This window comes from Phyllobates terribilis, unplaced genomic scaffold (genome assembly GCF_046119375.1).
Source record: "Phyllobates terribilis strain yellow unplaced genomic scaffold, ASM4611937v1 Scaffold_5__5_contigs__length_657084704, whole genome shotgun sequence".
Lineage (NCBI taxonomy): Eukaryota > Metazoa > Chordata > Amphibia > Anura > Dendrobatidae > Phyllobates > Phyllobates terribilis.
Window position 1 is genome coordinate 273,295,446 of NW_027362765.1, and position 15,708 is coordinate 273,311,153.

A 15,708-nucleotide genomic window follows, 5' to 3' on the forward strand; every position below is an offset into this window, starting at 1 on the left:
CACCATATAGGATACCATGGGGCTGATGTATATACATCATATAGGATACCATGGGGCTGATGTATATACATCATATAAGATACCATGGGGCTGATGTATATACATCATATAGGATACCATGTTACTGATGTATATACATCATATAGGATACCATGGGGCTGATGTATATACATTATATAGGATACCATGGGGCTGATGTATATACATCATATAGGATACCATTGGGCTGATGTATATACATCATATAGGATACCATGGGGCTGATGTGTATACATCATATAGGATATCATGGGGCTGATGTACAGTATGTACATCATATAAGATACCATGGCGCTGATGTATATACATTACATAGGATACCATGGGGCTGATGTGTATACATCATATAGGATACCATGGGGCTGATGTATATACATTATATAGGATACCATGGCGCTGATGTACATACATAATATAGGAGACCATGGCGCTTATGTACATACATATTATAGGATACCATGGGGCTGATGTATATACATTACATCGGATACCGTGGCGCTGATGTATATACATCATATAGTATTCCATGGGGCTGATGTATATACATCATATAGTATACCATGACGCTGATGTATATACATCATATAGGATATCATGGGGCTGATGTACAGTATGTACATCATATAAGATACCATGGGGCTAATGTATAAACATCATATAGGATACCATGGGACTGATGTATATACATCATATAGGATACCATGGGGCTGATGTATATACATTATATAGGATACCATGGGGCTGATGTATATACATTATATAGGATACCATGGGGCTGATGTATATACATCATATAGGATACCATGGGGCTGATGTATATACATCATATAGGATACCATGGGGCTGATGTACAGTATATACATTACATAGGATACCATGGGGCTGATGTATATACATCATATAGGATACCATGGGGCTGATGTATATACATTACATAGGATACCATGGCGCTGATGTACATACATAATATAGGATACCATTGGGCTGATGTATATACATTACATAGGATACCATGGCGCTGATGTACATACATAATATAGGATACCATGGGGCTGATGTATATACATTACATAGGATACCATGACGCTGATGTATATACATTACATAGGATACCATGGCGCTGATGTATATACATTACATAGGATACCATGGCGCTGATGTACATACATAATATAGGATACCATGGGGCTGATGTATATACATTACATAGGATACCATGGCGCTGATGTATATACATCATATAAGATACCATGGGGCTGATGTACAGTATATACATCATTTAGGATACCATGGCGCTGATGTATATACATCATATAGGATACCATGGGGATGATGTATATTCATCATATAGGATACCATGGGGCTGATGTATATACATTACATAGGATACCATGGGGCTGATGTATATTCATCATATAGGATACCATGGGGCTGATGTATATACATTACATAGGATACCATGGGACTGATGTATATACATCATATAGGATACCATGGGGCTGATGTATATACATTACATAGGATACCATGGGGCTGATATATTTTCATTACATAGGATACCATGGCGCTGATGTATATACTCTACATCATATAGGATACCATGGGGCTGATGTATATACATCATATAGTATACCATGGGGCTGATGTATATACATTACATAGGATACCATGGGGCTGATGTATATACATTACATAGGATACCATGGCGCTGATGTACATACATAATATAAGATACCATGGGGCTGATGTATATACATTACATAGGATACCATGGGGCTGATGTATATACATCATATAGTATACCATGGGGCTGATGTACAGTATATACATCATGGAGGATACCATGGCGCTGATGTATATACATCATATAGGATACCATGGTGCTGATGTATATACATTACATAGGATACCATGGGGCTGATGTATATACATCATATAGGATACCATGGGGCTGATGTAAATACATCATATAGGATACCATGAGGCTGATGTATATACATCATATAGGATATCATGGCACTGATGTACAGTATGTACATCATATAGGATACCATGGCGCTGATGTATATACATCATATAGGATACCATGGGGCTGATGTATATACATCATATAGGATACCATGGCGCTGATGTATATACATTACATAGGATACCATGGGGCTGATGTATATACATCATATAGGATACCATGGCGCTGATGTACAGTATATACATCATATAAGATACCATGGGGCTGATGTATATACATCATATAGGATACCGTGGCGCTGATGTATATACATTACATAGGATACCATGGCGCTGATTTATATACATCATATAGGATACCATGGCGCTGATGTATATACATTACATAGGATACCATGGGGCTGATGTATATACATCATATAGGATACCATGGGGCTGATGTATACACATCATATAGGATACCATGGGGCTGATGTATATACATTACATAGGATACCGTGGCGCTGATGTATATACATTAGATAGGATACCATGGCGCTGATGTAAATACATTACATAGGATACCATGGCGCTGATTTATATACATCATATAGGATACCATGGCGCTGATGTATATACATTACATAGGATACCATGGGGCTGATGTATATACATCATATAGGATACCATGGGGCTGATGTATACACATCATATAGGATACCATGGGGCTGATGTATATACATTACATAGGATACCGTGGCGCTGATGTATATACATTACATAGGATACCATGGCGCTGATGTAAATACATTACATAGGATACCATGGCGCTGATTTATATACATCATATAGGATACCATGGCGCTGATGTATATACATTACATAGGATACCATGGGGCTGATGTATATACATCATATAGGATACCATGGGGCTGATGTATATACATCATATAGGATACCATGGGGCTGATGTACAGTATATACATTACATAGGATACCATGGGGCTGATGTATATACATCATATAGGATACCATGGGGCTGATGTATATACATTACATAGGATACACTGGGGCCGATGTATATACATCATATAGGATACCATGGGGCTGATGTATATACATTACATAGGATACACTGGGGCCGATGTATATACATCATATAGGATACCATGGGGCTGATGTATATACATTACATAGGATACCATGGGGCTGATGTATATACATTACATAGGATACCATGGGGCTGATGTATATACATTACATAGGATACACTGGGGCCGATGTATATACATCATATAGGATACCATGGCGCTGATGTACATACATAATATAGGATACCATGGGGCTGATGTATATACATTACATAGGATACCATGGCGCTGATGTACATACATAATATAGGATACCATGGGGCTGATGTATATACATTACATAGGATACCATGACGCTGATGTATATACATCATAAAAGATATCATGGGGCTGATGTACAGTATATACATCACATAAGATACCGTGGGGCTGATGTTTATACATTACATAGGATACCGTGGCGCTGATGTATATACATTACATAGGATACCATGGCGCTGATGTATATACATCATATAAGATACCATGGGGCTAATGTACAGTATATACATCATTTAGGATACCATGGCGCTGATGTATATACATTACATAGGATACCATGGGGCTGATGTATATACATCATATAGGATACCATGGGGCTGATGTATATACATTACATAGGATACCATGGGACTGATGTATATACATCATATAGGATACCATGGGGCTGATGTATATACATCATATAGGATACCATGGGGCTGATGTGTATACATTACATAGGATACCATGGGGCTGATATATTTTCATTACATAGGATACCATGGCGCTGATGTATATACTCTACATCATATAGGATACCATGGGGCTGATGTATATACATCATATAGGATACCATGGGGCTGATGTATATACATTACATAGGATACCATGGCGCTGATGTACATACATAATATAAGATACCATGGGGCTGATGTATATACATTACATAGGATACCATGGGGCTGATGTATATACATCATATAGTATACCATGGGGCTGATGTACAGTATATACATCATGGAGGATACCATGGCGCTGATGTATATACATCATATAGGATACCATGGTGCTGATGTATATACATTACATAGGATACCATGGGGCTGATGTATATACATCATATAGGATACCATGGGGCTGATGTAAATACATTACATAGGATACCATGAGGCTGATGTATATACATCATATAGGATATCATGGCACTGATGTACAGTATGTACATCATATAGGATACCATGGCGCTGATGTATATACATCATATAGGATACCATGGGGCTGATGTATATACATCATATAGGATATCATGGCACTGATGTACAGTATGTACATCATATAGGATACCATGGCGCTGATGTATATACATCATATAGGATACCATGGTGCTGATGTATATACATCATATAGGATACCATGGGGCTGATGTATATACATCAGATAGGATACCATGGCGCTGATGTATATACATCATATAGGAGACCATGGCGCTGATGTATATACATTACATAGGATACCATGGGGCTGATGTATATACATCATATAGGATACCATGGCGCTGATGTACAGTATATACATCATATAAGATACCATGGGGCTGATGTATATACATCATATAGGATACCGTGGCGCTGATGTATATACATTACATAGGATACCATGGCGCTGATTTATATACATCATATAGGATACCATGGCGCTGATGTATATACATTACATAGGATACCATGGGGCTGATGTATATACATCATATAGGATACCATGGGGCTGATGTATACACATCATATAGGATACCATGGGGCTGATGTATATACATTACATAGGATACCGTGGCGCTGATGTATATACATTACATAGGATACCATGGCGCTGATGTAAATACATTACATAGGATACAATGGCGCTGATGTATATACATCATATAACATACCATGGGGCTGATGTACAGTATATACATCATGTAGGACACCATGGCGCTGATGTATATACATTACATAGGATACCATGGGGCTGATATATATACATCATATAGGATACCATGGGGACGATGTACAGTATATACATCATATGGGATACCATGGGACTGATGTATATACATCATATAGGATACACTGGGACTGATGTATATACAGTCATATGAAAAAGTTTGGGCACCCCTATTAATCTTAAGCTTAATGTTTTATAAAAATTGGTGTTTTTGCAACAGCTATTTCAGTTTGATATATGTAATAACTGTTGGATACAGTAATGTTTCTGCCTTGAAATGAGGTTTATTGTACTAACAGAAAATGTGCAATCTGCATTCAAACAAAATTTGACAGGTGCATAAGTATGGGCACCTCACCAGAAAAGTGACATTAATATTTAGTAGATCCTCCTTTTGCAAAAATAACAGCCTCTAGTCGCTTCCTGTAGCTTTTAATGAGTTCCTGGATCCTGGATGAAGGTATTTTTGACCATTCCTCTTTACAAAACAATTCCAGTTCAGTTAAGTTTGATGGTCGCCGAGCATGGACAGCCTCTTCAAATGATCCCACAGATGTTCAATGATATTCAGGTCTGGGACTGGGATGGCCATTCCAGAACATTGTAATTGTTCCTCTGCATGAATGCCTGAGTAGATTTGGAGCGGTGTTTTGGATCATTGTCTTGCTGAAAGATCCATCCACTGCGTAACTTCAACTTTATCACTGATTCTTGAACACTATTGCCAAGAATCTGCTGATACTGAGTGGAATCCATGCGTCCCTCAACTTTAACAAGATTCCCAGTGCCGGCATTGACCACACAGCCCCAAAGCATGATGGAACCTCCACCAAATTTTACTGTGGGTAGCAAGTGTTTTTCTTGGAATGCTGTGTTTTTTTGCCACCATGCATAACGCCTTTTTGTATGACCAAACAACTCAATCTTGCTTTCATCAGTCCACAGGACCTTCTTCCAAAAAGAAATAGGCTTCTTCAAATGTGCTTTTGCATACCTCAGCCGACTCTGTTTGTGCGTACTTGCAGAAACGGCTTCTTTCGCATCACTCTCCCATACAGCTTCTCCTTGTGCAAAGTGCGTTGTATAGTTGACCGATGCACAGTGACACCATCTGCAGCAAGTTGATGCTGCAGCTCTCTGGAGGTGGTCTGAGGATTGTCCTTGACTGATCTCACCATTCTTCTTCTCTGCCTTTCTGATGTTTTTCTTGTCCTGACACTTCTGGCCTTAACAAGAACTGTCCCTATGTTCTTCCATTTCCTTACTATGTTCCTCACAGTGGAAACTGACAGGTTAAATCTCTGAGACAGCTTTTTGTATCCTTCCCCTGAACAACTATGTTGAATAATCTTTGTTTTCAGATCATTTGACAGTTGTTTTGAGGAGCCCATGATGCCACTCTTCAGAGGAGATTCAAACAGGAGAACAACTTGCAAGTGGCCACTTTAAGTAGCTTTTCTCATGATTGCATACACCTGGCTATAAAGTTCAAAGCTCAATGAGGTTACAAAACCAAAAAAAGTGCTTTAGTAAGTCAGTAAAAAGTAGGCAGGAGTATTTAAAACAAGAAAATGATAAGGGTGCCCATACTTATGCACAGGTCAAATTTTGTTTGAATGCAGATTGCACATTTTCTGTTAGCACAATAAACCTCATTTCAAGGCAGAAACATTACTGTGTCCAACAGTTATTACATATATCAAACTGAAATAGCTGTTGCAAAAACACCAATTTTTATAAAACATTAAGCTTAAGATTAATAGGGGTGCCCAAACTTTTTCATATAACTGTATATATATTGTACATGTGCATGAGTATATACAGTATATGTGTACGTGTATAGTGGTGTTGCTTGAAGTTTATAGACCCCATTGAAAAATTTCCAACAGGAACCCAACACTACAGATTTTTAATAGTACTGGTCTTCTCTTATGGGCCAAAAGGATATTTTGGGCCCCCATAGGATCCAGGGCTAGGTGCGACTGCAACACATGCACCTACTATAATTATGCCTCTATGTTTGTTTATCGACAATCAGACAAGCATTTACCATGTAGCCTATAGTAATTGTGCCCTATTCTGTAGTAGATGTGTAGGTATTGCAACAATCTGGCAATTCACCTATATCTCTGCTCTGTACAGCAGCTGCATTTGCTCCTTGGTCTGGAATACGTGAGCTGCGGGGACTTTTACAGCTACTTACTGATGAAGGGGCAGCTTGACATCCCCAGTGCAAGGTAAAGGTCTATGTAACTATACATGTTTAGAAATATATACAAGTGCTTCTCACTAAATTAGAATATCATCAAAAAGTTCATTTATTTCAGTTCAATACAAAAAGTGAAACTCGTATATTATATAGAGTCATTACAAACAGAGTGATCTATTTCAAGTGTTTATTTCTGTTAATGTTGATGATTATGGCTTACAGCCAATGAAAACACAAAAGTCATTATCTCAGTAAACTAGAATAATTAACAAAAAACACCTGCAAAGGCTTCCTAATTGTTTAAAAAGGTCCCTTAGTATGTTTCAGTAGGCGCCATAATCATGGGGAAGACTGCTGACTTGACAGATGTCCAGAAGGCAGTCATTGACACACTCCACAAGGAGGATAAGCCACAAAGGGGCATTTCTAAAGAAGCTGGCTGTTCACAGAGTGCTGTATCCAAGCATATTAATGGAAAGTTAAGTGGAAGGAAAAAGTGTGGTAGAAAAAGGTGCACAAGCAACCGGGATAACCGCAGCCTTGAAAAGATTGTTAAGAAAAGGCCATTCAAAAATCTGGGGGAGATTCACAAGGAGTGGACGGCTGCTGGAGTCATTGCTTCAAGAGCCACCACACACAGACATATCCAGGACATGGGCTACAAGTGTCCCATTCCTTGTGTCAAGCCACTCATGACCAATAGACAGCGCCAGAAGCGTCTTACCTGGGCCAAGGAGAAAAAGACCTGGACTGTTCCTCAGTGGTCCAAGGTGTTGTTTTCAGATGAAAGTAAATTTTGCATTTCATTTGGAAATCAAGGTCCCAGAGTCTGGAGGAAGAATGGAGAGGCACACAATCCAAGCTGCTTCAGGTCTAGTGTGAAGTTTCCACAATCAGTGATGGTTTGGGGAGCCATGTCATCTGCTGGCGTAGGTCCACTGTGTTTTATCAAGACCAAAGTCAGCGCAGCTGTCTACCAGGAAATTTTAGAGCACATATTTATTTATTTTATTCACTTATATAGCACCATTAATTCCTCAGTGCTTTACAGACATCATCATCACTATCCCCACCAGGGGTCACAATCTAAATTCCCTATCAGTATGTCTTTGGAGAGTGAGAGAACACCGGAGAACCCGGAGGAAACCCACGCAAACACGGGGAGAACATACAAACTCCTTGCAGATGTTGTCCTTGGTGGGATTTGAACCCAGGACCCCAGTGCTGCAAGACAGCAGTGCTAACCACTGAACCACCATGCTGCCTACTTCATGCTTCCCTCTGCCGACAAGCTTTTTGGAGATGGAATTGGGTTTACAAACAACAGTATCACTGAGCTTGATTGGCCAACAAACTCGCCTGACCTTAACCCCATAGAGAATCTATGGGGTATTGTCAAGAGGAAGATGAGAGACACCAGACCCAACAATGCAGACGAGCTGAAGGCTGCTATCAAAGCAACCTGGGTTTCCATAACACCTCAGCAGTGCCACAGGCTGATCGCCTCCATGCCACGCCACATTGATGCAGTAATTGATGCAAAAGGAGCCCCGACCAAGTATTGAGTGCATTTACTGAACATACATTTCAGTAGGCCAACATTTTGGATTTTAAAAACATTTTTCAAGCTGTTGTTATAAAGTATTCTAATTTACTGAGATAATGTTGATGATTATGGCTTACAGCCAATGAAAACACAAAAGTCATTACCAGAAATAAACACTTGAAATAGATCACTCTGTTTGTAATGACTCTATATAATATACGAGTTTCACTTTTTGTATTGAAGAACTGAAATAAATTAACTTTTTGATGATGTTCTAATTTAGTGAGAAGCACCTGTATAAGAGCAGTTCTGTCATCAGTATTAATTGTTCTTTGGCATTCTAATTTATTGTCTTTCATTCTAATTTTCTTGTCTTTCTGTCAGATTCTATGCCGCTGAACTTGTCTGTGGAATCCAACATCTCCACTCAAAGGGCGTCATCCACAGAGACCTCAAGCCCGAGAACATCTTGGTGGCTGAAACGGGCCATATTAAGATCACAGATTTCGGTCTCGCAATTGACAACATGCTAGGAGACCGAACAGCCACTGGATACGCTGGAACACAAGGCTACATGGCTCCTGAGGTGAGAAGAAGAAGGATTTTCTATTTTTCATACTATAATTGTATGTCTGCCTGGATCACACACATAATCCTACACATGCCCATTACAGTAAATGGGGCATTCTGACATAGATATCTCACACATTCACACATCTGACATGCCATACACATTAGATAGACAGCTATTTTTCTCAACCTCCTCATACACATGCATGCTTAGCTTAGCTGATTGTACATGCGTTCTGAATGGGAGGGGGGAGGGGGAAGTATGACCATGCCAGACACAAAGGATCGGGCATTGAAATTCAGCCTAAATTTGAAATTCAACATCAAGTGTTTGACCTGAATTGGGATGTCTCCATACACATTAGATGATCTCTCAGGAATTTGTGAGTCCGGCCCCAATACATGATCGTGCTATATCTTTTGCCAGCATTAGAGACCCAAAGAGCTACAAGTCAGGCAACAAAGGGTTCTAGAGCTCAGAAGAGCAGCGTGGCTCCTTTAAGTCATTAGGGGAAGTAATCATAATATTCAAGTGACATCACAACCACAGGAATCATCCACTCTCACTGTATTACAAAGTCTTACAATTTTTAAATCAGAAACTTTGTTACATTGAAGATATGGAACTTTTTGACCAACTTTTTATCTGTTTTCTTCATGTAGATTTTGGCTGGGAAGGAGTATAACGCCGGAGTTGACTGGTATTCTTTTGGTGTCATCTTAAAAGAAATGGTTACCGATGAGTGTGCCTACCATCAAACACTCAATGATAAATCCTCCGGCATCAGGAACATCACTAAACAGGTCAGTAGTCTTAACACTCATTAGTACTATGATTTATACAATGTTATAGTTGTAGAGATGAGCAAACCTTTTGAAATTCAAATTAACCAGCTTGTTCCATATTTTTCCAAGTACTCAACATAAATGGGTAAACTTGTGGTAACCGTTCTTCACTGCTGTGCTATCACACACTATCTGTACAGTCTTTTACCGTTTTATGTCTTTCTCTCTCAATCTCTACTGCTAAGCTGTGATCTGTGATGTGCTCTCCCTATCCAGATTCACCACAAAATGACTGCTGCATTCCCTGCTTTGGCTTTCATATAGGCTATGATGGCCCCTCCTGATTGTGCTATAACATGAGACACCAGAAAGGCATTATGGTGAAGCCTTGCCGACTGCATCACAGGTCCTGTGAGCCTTTTCTGGCTGATGCCATTTTCAGTAATACTGTATGTAAAATGGCTGCAATCATTTTAGGTGATTCCCAAGAACCAAATCACAAATTTATGAAATTCACCGGGTTCAGCAGATTCTCAAAAACTTGACAAAAATTCAATTCAGATAAAGTTGATTTTTCTAATCTCTGCATAGTAGTCATTATTTTCTCTCCTGCTTACATTCATCGTTTCGGCTTTATCTTTATTAGCTCCTTCAGAAAGATCCTGCCAGTCGCTTAGGAGCCAACGGTAACATCAGAAAGCACAGGTTTTTTCAGCGTATCAACTGGGTCTCTGTGGAAGCCCTGAAACTGCCTCCACCATACGTCCCTGTAGTAAGTATATGAGCAGATATGGTTTCTTAGTATCATAAACTTTGTGTCTACTCTTTTACTAGTTTTTAATCAATACAACTTGTTTAAATGGAGACTGTGATAAAATGTCCTAATTTTAATTTTGTAATTTCTTTTTTCTTTTATAGCCATCTGAGCCTCCCTGTCGTCGTAAACCATTTCATTTGGACAAACTAGAAGCAGCAGAGGTCACAGCACTTATATCAACAAAGGACCAGGCTTTGTTCGAGGGATTTTCATTTGTCAACTTGGAAACCCTTGACCAGTCCCCAGCTCTATAGTCATCAGAGCGAGCGGTCCACCTGAGCCTCCGGAAGACTGAAAAACAGAAGACTGGACATCACTGGAACACTGCAAGAATGAAGGTGACCATGGAGACTTCGAGGGACCCCGAAAGAAGACAAAGAAAATGACGGAGCCAGCAGATACACCAATGAGCTGGCGGTAAAACTAAGCGCCATAATATCTGCGCTTTATTCCAATCATGGCGGAGCCAGCAGATCCACCTACGAGCTGGCGGTAAGTACAAGCGCCATAACATCAGCGCCTTATTCCATCCATAGGCATGTGCCAAACATTTTACACTGACCGGTAATAGGATTTCCTCCTGCTCATGGCAGCTCCAATTTTTGGTGCTGTCTTGGGAAATGATGAAATACTAAGGTGTGTGATGGCCGGCTATTAAGGGGTGGAGGAGGCCGGATTTTTTTTTTTTTTAAATAACATCTTGCACATGTCTATGATAAATTTACCATTACCGGTAGTTGGATTTCCTCATACTTATGACAGTGCTGTCATAGGACTGGGGAAAAAGGTGAGAGATGGCCGGCTATTAAGGGGCGGCAGGAGGCCGGATTTTTTTTTTTTTTAATATTTGTCCTATTATATTATTATTAACATGTTAGCATATAATTACAACAATTCTACTACTAATAGTCTTTAGAAGGTAGCAGGGCCAGACTGGGATTTAAACATAACCTTTGCACACAAACCTCAGAAGCCCACATGACTTCCAAGACCATAACATCAACCTCTTTTATATAAACAGGTTGCCTCCCTCCAAGTAATAAGACATTCCAATAAGGCATTAGACACATAACTCTTTGATGGATAGGGTTGGCCACAGCTTTTATTCCTTTTATTCTTTCAAATAACCATAATGGCACTGTGATGCTGATTAATCTGATACCTGCTGTGAAGGAAGTCGATCCGTTGTTGTTCATCCTCAAAAGTTTTCATCTCATGACATCTTCTGTGCATTTATGGGAAAAACTCACCCTGGTTTGGCTTTCTACGTCTTTATCTAACTGCATTGACCTCCATATCATTCATTCTCTATGCCACTGCTCTGTACTCATCTTGTGCATTTATGCATTTAGTAGAGCTTAAGGGAATTATTTTGCTTGTAACACATCAAATCTGTAGATGCGCTCACTAATTAGACTTCGGTTAGGACAACTTTAATGATAATTTTCCTGCCTAGTGACAAGATTACAGGCTTCTGAAGAAAGGCACAATGCCAGTCATTCAAGGGTTAATTATTTGGAACACTGAGAGGGACTTTCTAGCCAAAGAAACACCAGTAATAAACACATGTTGTAACTATGACAACTGTGCTGATGTCATAAACACACACATCTATGATATAGAAGAAGATTCCAGAACCACATGTCATTCAGCCGTATGAGGCGCCGTACTTTTTGTGTCTGAAGACCTGGAGCTTCATCACTTCACAATTTGTAAGGGAGGAAGGGGACACCGCCCAGCCAGCCAGATCAGCCTTATCGCCCAGCCAGCCAGATCAGCCATACCTCCCACCCAGCCAGATCAGCCAAACAGCCCAGCCAGATCAGTCATACCGCCCACCCAGCCTGATCAGCCAAACTGTCCAGCAAGCCAGATCAACCATACCGCCTTGCCAGCCAGATCAGCCATACCGCCCAACCAGCCAGATCAGCCATACCGCCCTGTCAGCCAGATCAAACGAGCCCTAGCGATCAATGGGGTGACAGATGTTGCAGCCAAACCTCCCTCACGTACGGTACTAGCCGCCTTCACCTTTATGTGTACTTCCTGGAGAGGTCGCATTAGGTTTCTCCATACGGCGCTTATACAGGACACCTGTTTTGACATTCTCCATTACTGTCTGTTTTCCACTGATGTAATATGTAACCTGTGAGACTGTGTGATGTCACTGCTATCATATCTATAGTGGATGTATATTATGTCTCACTGTAAATATGATACAATGTACAAATTCTGGTACAATTTGCTGTTATGTATTGGCATTAACCTTCTAAGCCCAAGGGAAGGGCAGTCCTCCAGCCATGGTTCCCTAGAGGTTTTCTCCACAGGGGGTTTTCCTCTCCTGAGTGCTGAAGGATGATTCTTCGTGAGTCGGAGGTTTGCCATTTTCAGTGTCTTTTTCATAGCAATTGGCGGATTCTAAATTTCAGACACTGAATAAAAAAAATAATAATGATTTGTAATAAAATTTGGTCGATTTAACATCCAATAAAATGTTTTGTGCATTTCTTTCACAATCTTGGGTTGGTGGGATTTTCTTGGGAATCAGGATCCAGCATCTATGATCGAGCCATGAAGCCAGATATGGAGTCGAAGCATTTTTAAAACTGTGCTAGAAGACAAGACGGAGCAGAGATAACAAAGCATTACTACACAATTAGCAATATAACTATCACACTAATTAACCCCTTCAGTGAACACCATAAAGAAAGGGAAAAAAAAGTCTATGCTTTTACATTATACCGCCGAACAAAAAGTGGAATAAAACACAATTAAAAAGACTAATGTAAAAAAAAATGATATCTCTGAAAATGCCATCTTGTCCCACATAAAACAAGATGCCATACAGCTCCATTAGTGGAAAGATAAAAAAGCTATAGCTATCAGAATAAAGTGATGCAAAAAAATTTTTTTTCTATAAGATAGTTTTTATTGTGTAAAAGCTGCAAAACATAAAAAACTATATAAATGTGGTATCGCAGTAATCATACTGACCCAAAGAATAAAGGTGCCTTATCAATTTTACCACACTCAGAACTGCATGAAAAAAAGACAAAAAACAATTCCTGACTTTCTGATTTTTGTTCATTCTGCCTAGCAAAAATTAAAAGAACATTATCAAAACATGTTATGTACCACAAAATCAACTTGTCCCGCAAAAAACAAGCCCTCATATGACTCTGTTGGCAGAAAGATAGAAAATTATAGTTCTCAAAATATGGCTATGCAAAAACTTGTTTTGGCAAAAAAAAATGTCTTTTACTGTGTAACAGGAGCCAAACATAAAAACAAGCTATGAATCTGGTATCACTGTAATCGCACCGACCCAAAGAATAAAGTCGTCTAATCACTTATACTGCACGAGGAATGGCGTAAAAAATAAATAAATCCAATTCTTCACCTGCTGTTGATTTGTTCATGTAGACAGTGTACCGGGTGGTCTCCCCAGGATACAGAAGATCATGGACAAAGAACACAACGAGAGAATTTGTCAGGGAACAATTCTTTTTGAAATGGAGCCTGGGTTCCTCTAACAACACATTATAAAATTTTATGAAACACCTGTGGGTTCAAGGTGCTCACCAGACCTCTAGATAAATTCCTCGAGGGGTTTAGTTTCCAAAATGGGGTCACTTGTGACGGGTTTCCACTGTTTAGGCACATCAGGAGCTCTGCAAAAGTGACATGGCGTCTGCTATGTATTCCATCCAATTTTGCACTCCAAAAGTCAATCGGAGTACTCAGGAGAAGCTGCAGAACAAATTGTATGGTTTATTTTCTCCTGATACCATTGTAAATATTGTAAAATGAATGTTTTTGTAGGAAAAATTAAAAAGTTAATGTTTTCCTTCCACGTTGCTTTCATTCCTGTGAAGCACCTAAAGGGTTAATAAACTTATTGAATGTGGTGTTGAGCACTTTCAGGGGTGCAGTTTTTAAAATACTATCACTTTTAGGTATTTTCTCTTATAGACCCTCAAAGTCAGTTCAAACGTGATGTGGTCCCTTAAAAAAAAGGGTTCTGTAAATTTTGTTGAAAAAATTAGAAATTGCTGATAAACTTTTCACCCTTCTAACTTCCTAACAAAAAAAATGTTTCAAAAATTATATACATGTAAGTAGACATATGGGAAATGTTATTCATCAAATAATTTGTACAGCATGACTAACTGGATATTGTAACATACCTGGCGGCGTCCTTGCATAGTGGTCCATCTCCCACTGTGCAAGAGCGGGCACTTGATCTCCTGTCCAGAATGTCTCTCTGGCTTCCCTCCATGCTGTCTGTTTGTGTCTGTTTCTGCTGCTTAAGGGCGGCGCCCGATCACTTCCTGCTTTTTGTACCTGCTGTGGGTCACACCCCTTGTGCGTCCTCAGCCTATTGCTGTCTGTCACCTGGTATATAGCTCAGCTGCTCCAATCATTCCCTGCCTGAGCATAGTGTTTCATTCAGTGTGTGCTTGCACTCTGAAGGTGCCAGGTCCCGTTCTGTGTTCTCTTGTCTGCCTATCCTGGAGGCTGTATTTCCAGGCTTGTCTGAACACGCTCCTAGCCTGTTTCTCCTGCCTTCTGGGGGCCGATTACCTAGACCCGCTCCTGTATCTTGTCTGTCCTGTCTGAACACGCTCCTAGCCTGTTCCTCCCGCAATTATGGACATCTAAAAACAAGATTAACCTCTAGTCCTACAGCACAAGCCAA